The sequence below is a fragment of the Amblyraja radiata genome, chromosome 4 (genome assembly GCF_010909765.2).
Source record: "Amblyraja radiata isolate CabotCenter1 chromosome 4, sAmbRad1.1.pri, whole genome shotgun sequence".
In the NCBI taxonomy this organism is placed as follows: domain Eukaryota; kingdom Metazoa; phylum Chordata; class Chondrichthyes; order Rajiformes; family Rajidae; genus Amblyraja; species Amblyraja radiata.
The window spans coordinates 34940794-34950201 of record NC_045959.1 but is presented as its reverse complement, the minus strand read 5'-3'; positions in this window follow the sequence as shown (position 1 = coordinate 34950201).

Here is a 9408-nt window from a genome sequence, read left to right as displayed (position 1 = left end):
GACAAGCTACGCTCGTTGGCGTCAAGCCAACTGTCGCCGACTGTCGCCCAAAGGATTTGAACATTTCAAAATCCAGCTGCGACCAGAAATATGCCACAACTCTTTGGGCGACTGAGGAGACTACTCACGACCATACAGCTGACACCCCGGCAACCATGTGGCGACAGCCTAGTAACCTGCACTCATCTAAAATATCACCTAAGTGGGACAGGGGCATTACTTGTGAATCTGCTCCACGTGTAAAAAGATTAATTATTTTATCCCTTGTTCTGCCAATTGATTCTTGACTTCTTGCATATTTATATGTTTTCTCAGTGCGATTCTTATCTTGAATGACGATTACCATATATTTGAACAGCTCAATTAAATCTCCTTAATCTCCCTTATGGATTATCATGCACAGATGGCTGGCTGTAAACTGTTAGTGCAGCTGCAGAATCAGTGTAAGGGAAAATCTGAAGTGCCAACTGGCTCCAGCACAATCTGACCCTCAGCTTAGATTCCCATTAAACTACCTTCATCCCAGCGAATTTAGAGTCATAGAGTCACAGAGTGATACAACATGGAAACAGGTCCCTCAGTCCAACTTGCCCACATCGTCCAACATGTCCCAACTACACTACTCCCACCTGCTCGTGTTTGGTCCATATCCCTCCAAACCTGTCCTATCCACGTACCTGTCTAATTGTTTCTTAAATGTTAGGATAATCCCTGCCTCAACCACCTCTTCTGGCAGTTCTGTTGATTCTGGACAAATTGGAGCTGCCAGGACACTAAACTTGAGTTAAGGCTTCTGTGCTGTTAGGCCATTTGGTTAATTTAAATATGCCTTCTGCAGAAATGGGACACTCTGCAGAATGGTGCCAGCTTGTCTAGAGCCTGGATAAGAGTTGCAGGAAGAGAATGGAACATCTGCAGATTCTGACAATTAGGTGTAAATTGCATGAAACTGAATGGGTGAATGCAAACCAGACATACACATTGTAAATATTGTTGCAAAGCTTTACTTTGCTAGATGTTGGTTGGGTTAAGTGTTGAAATCTAGGTTTCTTGAATATCTGGGCAAATACTGCTACGTTTGTTTCCTTTTAGAAGCTCCGTTTGAATACATTGTATCAGTTACTGTATTATTGGGTTAGGGAAATGTCTATCATGTACTGTGTTAATCAATATCTGTTATTGGACTGTATAGAGACCACCCCCATAGGGTTCAGCCCCTCAAAGTTCGGGGATCTATAAAAGGCCGCCCCCACGAGGTCCTGTGTTGAACTTCTGGGAGAACGCTTAGGACTGCGTGACATTCTGGAGTGTCTCTGCTTGCATGAGGCTAGAAGTGCTTGGACAAGCAGATACAAGGATCGAACCCACAGTGGTTAGGTATAGTAGTGGGAACTGTTATTGTGTTTTTCCAAAATAAAGTTTAGATGCGCAAGTGCTTGACTCAGTATTTTATTGACTGAAACTAGACTGGAGGAAGCTTAGAACGAGCTATTTACAACTCGTTCCATACATCCACCACCCTTTGTGTGTAAATGTTACCTCTCAGATTCCTATTAATTATTACTTTAGGCCCACGGTGTCCATTTTATTCAGTAAATAATTATTAGCCAAGTATGTTTCGCAAGATACGAGGAATTTGATTTGCCATACAGTCATATCAATAAAGAGCAACAAGACACCCAAATATATTTCTAACATGAACATCCACCACAGTGACTCCCCCACATTCCTCACTGTGATGGAAGGTACAAAAAGTTCAATCTTCTTCCCTTCTTTGTTGTCCCGTGGTCAGGGCACTCGAATCTTCCATTGTATTTCACACACATTGATAAGCTATTTTCAATCATGCAATGTAGATACGAAAAAATTAAACATGTTCGAATTAACAGGTTGATGTCTCTTTTGCGTGTTGCAATGAAACTGCAAATATTCCTTTGTAATAAATATCAATAATTTCCTCTTTACTATTGGTTTTAACTATAGCATTTATTAATTCATCATTAGTAATATCACTGGATTGTCGTGTTGATGCTGAGTACATTGATATTAAGCCAGAAATAATTGCAAATCTATTTTTTGTGGTAATAATCATCACATGTAGATGCTGGTGAAAATTAGTATACTAAACCATTAAAAAAAATCACATTACATGGTTGAACACTAAGAAAGGTCAATAAATCAGAAATAATAAAAGATTGCTGAAAAGATTATAAGCAGAAACGTACAATGAGTTTGTGAATGGAAGTCTTTAGGAAAGCATTAAATCTAACTTTACAGATGTATGCACTGGTGCATTACCCAAAGGAACAATCAAACATTTTATTTTCATACAATGCTGGCATCCTGCTAAACATTATTAAATCATTCCAGCAGAATCAATTCATACATGACACAATGAATGACCACCTATTGTGCTGTAAAGATCTATGCTTTTGCAGGTCCATCAAAACTTATTGAAGAGCTTAATAATCACAGATATACACTTCTTTGTTGAGCATCCTTTAGTGATATCACTTTCATATTTTGATCAATAAAACATTCTTCCTGTTTTGAAATATAGCAAAAGCTTAATGTAATTGTTATTAATTTGTTCCATAATGTCTATTATTTATGGTCCTCAGACTAAAATATCTAATAAAGTATAATAACAGATGATGACAAGCCATTATGCGTCAATCTGCGACCACTTAACATTGAAGCCCATTGGAAAACAACCTTTCTAATGGAGATTGCTGGAACACATTTAACTTATCGGAACAGTGGATCTGTTCTCAAATATCCTATACTTAATACCAACCTGTAAAGAATAAATATAATTTCTAGAATCCAGATTCCTTGTGGAAATTCTGAGTTCATTCACATCAGTAAACTGGTTTGTAAAAATATCCCATTTACAATATTACAGCATATGGACCTTGAAGTTAAATACTCCTCCACATTATTTACTGAATAAAAAGGCCAGTTTTTGTGCTGTTCTATTCAATGTTCTATGCCAGATACTTGACATTTATCAGAAGTGCGAAAAAACAAAATGTTAGTTTTAGGTACCAGAGGAAGTGGTAAGGATGAATAATACATTGAGAATATGTGGGATGAGACCAGATGACTATATGTGGTATGAAATAATCTTTAAATTCAGATTAAGCTTCTTTATCTGCGTAATGTGTTACTTCGGCAAAGTTGCTGTCCGGCAACTGTTCTAAGTTCTATGTTAATTTTGTGGCATGAGCTAAGATATTAAGTTGAAGAAATATCAGTGCGCAACGACTCAGGATGCGTACTCTGTCACCCAATTTGTAATGACCACATGCAGAGCATGACAGTGGCTAAGTAAGGTTGGATTGACTTTAGTTTGATGCTCCACCAATTTTTGCTAGTTTTGCATGGAGATTGATGCAAATAGATCCATTTCCCAAATTGATCCACAGCAGATACAAGCTGAAGATTTTTCAATAACAACTGGTAATTTTCATCTGAATCCTCAAAAGGGTTTTTTCCTTTGGATGATCAGCAATTCCTGGAAAAAAAAACATCATACTGGATACTTTCCAGAGAGAGCTAAATAGGGCTCTTAAAGATAGCAGAGTCAGGGGATACGGGGAGAAGGCAGGAACAGGGTACTGATTGGGGATGATCAGCCATGATCATATTGAATGGTGGTGCTGGCTCAAAGGGCCGAATTGCCTACTCCTGCACCTACTGTCTATTGTCTATAATGGGAAGTATGGGGAATATCTCAATATCATAATGCTATGTTTACTGGTCAGAGCAATCTAAAGCTGATGGAGTGCACTAGATTGGATCACTCTTTCTTTCTGTCTGTTTCAGGACTTACATTTCAGTCTGTTAACATTTTGGCCCAGTTATTTCCTTGTTTTGTAGAGTCTGGCCTGCTGGGCAACAAGTTTACAATTAGCAACCCACTACACAGATAAGTATACTTAATATGATTTTAAATATTACTTAATTGCCACGTTAAGTAATCTGGTCCAAACCCACAGAGATATTCACCCTGTATTAGTCATACTCGCCCACCTTCTCCGCTAGCTAAAATGTAATTGTGTTCTGTCTTTTCCACCTCCGATAAAGGGTGTGGAATCTAAATGGTTAACAGTTAACTCTGAACTCGAGAGTTGCAAAGGGAATTAATTCTTCAAAATGCAGAAAAGGGAGTGGAGGATGTTGTGTCTGTTGCTGAACAAGGGGAGGAAGAACAAAGTAGATGTAGATGCAGAAATGTAGATGTGGGGGAAGAGGAGAAGTTGGCTTTGTGAACATGGTGGCAATGAAGGTGTGATTTCTGGAGGAGAGTAGTCACAGAGCCATACAGCAGGGAATCAGGTCTGAGGAGGCTTCTGCTGAGGACTGATCATTAGGAATCAGAAACTGAGCCAATCTAAAGGGAGAGTGAAAACGGATCAGACATTGGGACTCAGTGCAAAACTGAGCTCAGAGGAAAGTGAATGGGAAGAAAAATGCGGTGAATATTAAAATGCGAATTGTTGCGATCTGCGATGACGGAAAGGAAGGAGAAAAGTATTTTGGCTTAGTTTAGAGATACAGCGTGGAAACAGGCCCTTAGGCCCACCGAGTCTGTGATGACCAACACTAGTTCATGTCCTACACACCAGAGAATATTTACAGAAGCTAATTAACCTACAAACCTACATGTCTTTGGAATGTGGGCGGTAAATAGAGCACCCAGAGAAATTCCGTGACATCAAAGGGAGAAGGTGAAAACTCCGTACAGACAGCACCCGTAGTCAGGATGGAACCCGCGTCTCTGGTGCTGTAAAGTAGCAACTCTGCCTTTGCGCCACCCCCGTGCCAACTTTTATAAAAATCTCTGAATCTAGTAAAAGATGATGTGGAACTATGGACCAGAACAACTTCAAGTTAAATTGTTGTTGTTGAAGAGAAAATTAAAAAGCCAGCATGTCACAGTACTGGGCGTGGATCTCAGGATGCAATATAAACAGCAATTTGAATAATAGTGGATATTGAATTGAATTGAATTGAATTGAATTGAATTGAATCCTTTATTTGTCATTCAGACCTTTCGGTCTGAACGAAATGCTGTTGCCTGCAGCCATACATGTAATAATAACAAAACACAATAAACACAAATTAACATCCACCACAGTGAGTTCACCAAACACCTCTTCACTGTGATGGAGGCAAAAGTCTTAGAGTTACTGTCTCTTCCCTCCTCTTCTCCCTCTGCGCCGAGGCGATACCCCACCGGGCGATGGCATCAGTCCCGCGGTTCAAGCTCCGCGGCCCGGGGGTGGTCGAAGCTGCCCGCAGCTGTTGCAACGGGTGCTCCGGAAAACAGGCACCAGCCTGTGACCTGCGAGCTCCCGACATTGTCCTCCACTGGCCCGCGGCCGAGCCCCGGATCCAGGTCGCCGCCGCCAGAATGCCGCCTCAGCCGCCGTAGCACCGTCTCCGCCCCGCACCGGGCCGCCCACAAGGCAGCGTCTCAGCCCCGCACCGGGCTGCCCCCACGAGAGCACCTTCCAGCCGGGAGCCGGTTCGCCCTCACTGCAGCGTCTCAGCCCCGCACCGGGCTGCTCACACGGGAGCGCCTTCCAGCCAGTAGCCGTGCCGCTCACACAGGAGTGTCTCAGCCCCGCGCCGTCCGCCCTCACCGGAGCGCCGAGTCGTGCCGCTACCCGGACGTCGCCACAGCTCGAAGACGGCCAGCCTCGCGTTGGTGAGTCCTGGCTGGCTCTACCTCCGGACCCTCGATGTCGGTCGAAGGTTGGAGGCCGCCAGCTCCGCCATTAGGCCTCAGCGCAGACGGGGGAAGAGAAGGGGGATACGACAAAAAGTCGCATTCCCCCGAAGGGAGAGACAGAAAGCTCTGTTTCACCCTCCCCCCACACACATAACACCACCTAATAACCAAAAAAATTACTAAACTAGACAAAAAAAACAACACAAAAAGTAAAAACAGACAGACTGCAGGCGAGCCGCAGCTGTATCACAGCGCTGCCATATGGAGAGATATTGTGAGTGTACCAGTTCAATCATTTTATTCATCACAATGAAGAGGAAGTGTCATGAAGGGGTGGGATGATTTATAGACAGTTTACATGTTCTGAGTTTTTAATAAACAACACTCTCACCGTCTACTTCTTAACATATATTTTCATGTTTTTTAAATGGGTGAAACTTTTTTAAATGATTACTAAATGATTTTGGTAATTCTTTCAAGTCCATTGACAGCTTTGACATCTAGTTCAGATGTCATCTGGTGGGAGTGAATGGGATAAATGGCATCATCAGCAATCAAATAATTTCTGTGGAAGTTATTATCAGCAAAATCCTACACAGATCAACCCAATTTCTTTTTGGAAGTTTGCATTAGGTGACTCATTCAAGACTGTTGTGAATTTAACAGAGAGGCAATAACAGAAAGCGTTGGTTACCATTATTTTACCATTATCATTCAAATCTCTCCTGTAGGAATTTGCAATATAGCGAACAAAAGATCCAACTACTAGAATGAACATTTTGTTCAGTCATTACCTGCTTTGTAACATGCAAGGCTAACTACATAGGGAGGCACAAGGTATGAGATGATGTTTCAGGTCGTCAGGCCGAATGGCCTACTTCTGCACCTATTATCTATTCTCTATTGTCATGGTCCCACATCGGAACTGAGAGGGAAGGAAAGGCAGTCATTGTGCAGTAGCACGGAGACGGAATGGATCAGAGGAGCAACCAATTGGAAGGGTTATGCTGGGCAGATGGAACCAGGAGGAGTAAGGATTGGTGAGGTGGATGGGTTGGAGAGGGGATAAAAGAGAAAACAAAATGTGAAAAGTATGTGCAGACGAACAACACGAGGTGTGGCTTACTTCCAGATTAAATTTACTGAGAGACAGTGTAACTGCAATTGCCTCACACTCAGTGATTGGAAACCACTGCTTTTTAACGAGGATTCAGTGTCATTAGGTCATGTCATAAGGAATAGGAGCAGAATTAGGCCATTAGGCCCATCAAGTCCGCTCCACCATTCAATCATGGCTGATCTATCTTTCCCTCCTAACCCCATTCTCCTACCTTCTCCCTATAACCTCTGACATCTGTACTAATCAATAATCTATCTATTTCTGCTTTAAAAATATTAATTGATGGCCTCCACAGCCTTCTGTGGCAATGAATTCCACAGATTCACCACCCTTTGACAAAATAAATTCCTCCTCATCTACATCCGAAAGGAACGTCTTTAATTCTGAGGCTATGACCTGCAGTCCTATTCTCTCCCACTAGTGGAAACATCCACTCTATCCAAGCCTTTCACTATTCGGTAATGTTCAATGAAGTTTCCCTTCAGCCATCTAGGTCCCCCCTTACCCTCCAGCTAGTACAGGCCTCATTTAAGGGGAATATCTAACATTGAAGCCACAATCAGTAAAGTAACACATTATAAAGTCACATCATAAATTTAATCCCCAGGAAGCATGTACCCAACACAGGTCAGTTCACAATCCTCACAACAATTTCAGTAAACCATGTGACACGGTGATTAATATTTTTGAGATAGCTTCAAATAAAGGAAACTATTTTGACAATTGGAGAAAAGTGAATTTTATCTTAACGTGTTAATTAATCAAAAATTATAGAACAGCTAATCTACGATCTGCCATGTTTAAAACATTCATCCAATGTGCATACGTCATGATAATTATTAGTCTGGAGTCATTTAGAAGCAATATGGTATGCCTCATAAATCTTTTGCAGTTTCTTTAAGGTAACTAATTAGTGGTTCTAATATGTTAAATTAGTGGTTGAGTATTATTCAGTAGATAAGATGTACTTCAATTTTTTCCAATAATATATGATGCGCGACTTCTAATTTTCTATTAAATATTAAGGCTTGTGAATTGATGGAAAATTAACGTCAGATAGAAAACTGATGGAAAATCCAATGATGATTAATGGATAATTCTAAATCACTGGACAATGATGAATGGAGATCCCTCATTCCCTGTCACCTTCTGTTTGTGCTCTACATAAATTGTGGGAATTTTTCTAAAATGTACTAGTATCCATGTGTGCTGAGGCAGCTGACAGAATTAAAGAGATATGGACAAATTGATTAGATAAGCTGAAGAATATGAATTAAAGTACAACCAAAAGAAAATAATACATATTGGGAGCATAATCTGAAATGAATACATGACAAATGGGCTTTCAATAATAAAAAATAAATGATAGGAATGGAATTAGATTGTCTGTCCACTCCACTGATAACTACCATATAATACAAAGTGCTTATTTACAGTGGACAAGGATATGTATGCTGGACGTACAATGCTGAAGATAGACACAAAAAGCTGGAGTAACTCAGCGGGACAGGCAGCATCTCTGGAGAGAAGGAATGGGTGACGTTTCGGGTCGAGACCCTTCTTCAGCCTGAAACACCTTTTTGTGTCTATTTTTGGTTTAAACCAGCATCTGCAGGTCATTCCTACACAAGTACAATGCTGATATATCTTCCATTTTGTTTTCCCCTCCCCTTCCCACTTGCTCTGCATCTTAAATCGTGTTCTACTTCTAATTTTTCCAGTTTTTTTGAAAGGTTATCAACCTGAAATGTTTATCCTGTTTCCTTTTCCGCAGATGCTGCCTGACCTGCTGAGTAATTCCAGCATTTTCTGTTCTCATTTCAAATATTCAGCAGCTGCAGTATTTTGCTTTTCAATTCAATGCAGTTGGTTATCACATTCTATGTAATTGCTACTTAAGTCAATTACATTTGTTCTGCAGAAGGGCACATTTGGAATATGCATCTTAGCTTAGCAGGCACTTTGAGATTTTATACATTGCTCCAGGCAAAATATTGAGCATTAAATTGCTGAAGGGAATTTATGCAAGTCTGGTTTTTAATATTGACCATGATCTCAATCTTGGAGGTAAGGTACATAATTACCAAATGAAATAAAACTAATAATCATATGTGGAGCTATGTCTAGTATCAAACAGGAACAACCCCCCCCCCCATCCCCCCCCCCCCATGACATCAGGCTGAAGAAGGGTCTCGAACCGAGACATCGCCTATTCCTTCTCTCCATAGATGCTGCCTCACCCGCTGAGTTCCTCCAGCATTTTTGTCTACCTTAGATTTTTCCAGCATCTGCAATTCTTTCTTAAACAACCTACGTACTTGTACGTCTTTGAAGTGTGAGAGGAAACCGAATATCTCGTCTTTGAAGTGTGAGAGGAAACCGAACATCTCGTCTTTGAAGTGTGAGAGGAAACCGAACATCTCGGAGAAAACCCACACAAGTCATGGGGAGAACGTACAAACCCAGTGCAGACAGCACCCGTAGTCAGGATCGAACCCGGGTAACTGGCGCTGTAAGGCAGCAGCTCTATTGCTGCATCACCATGCTG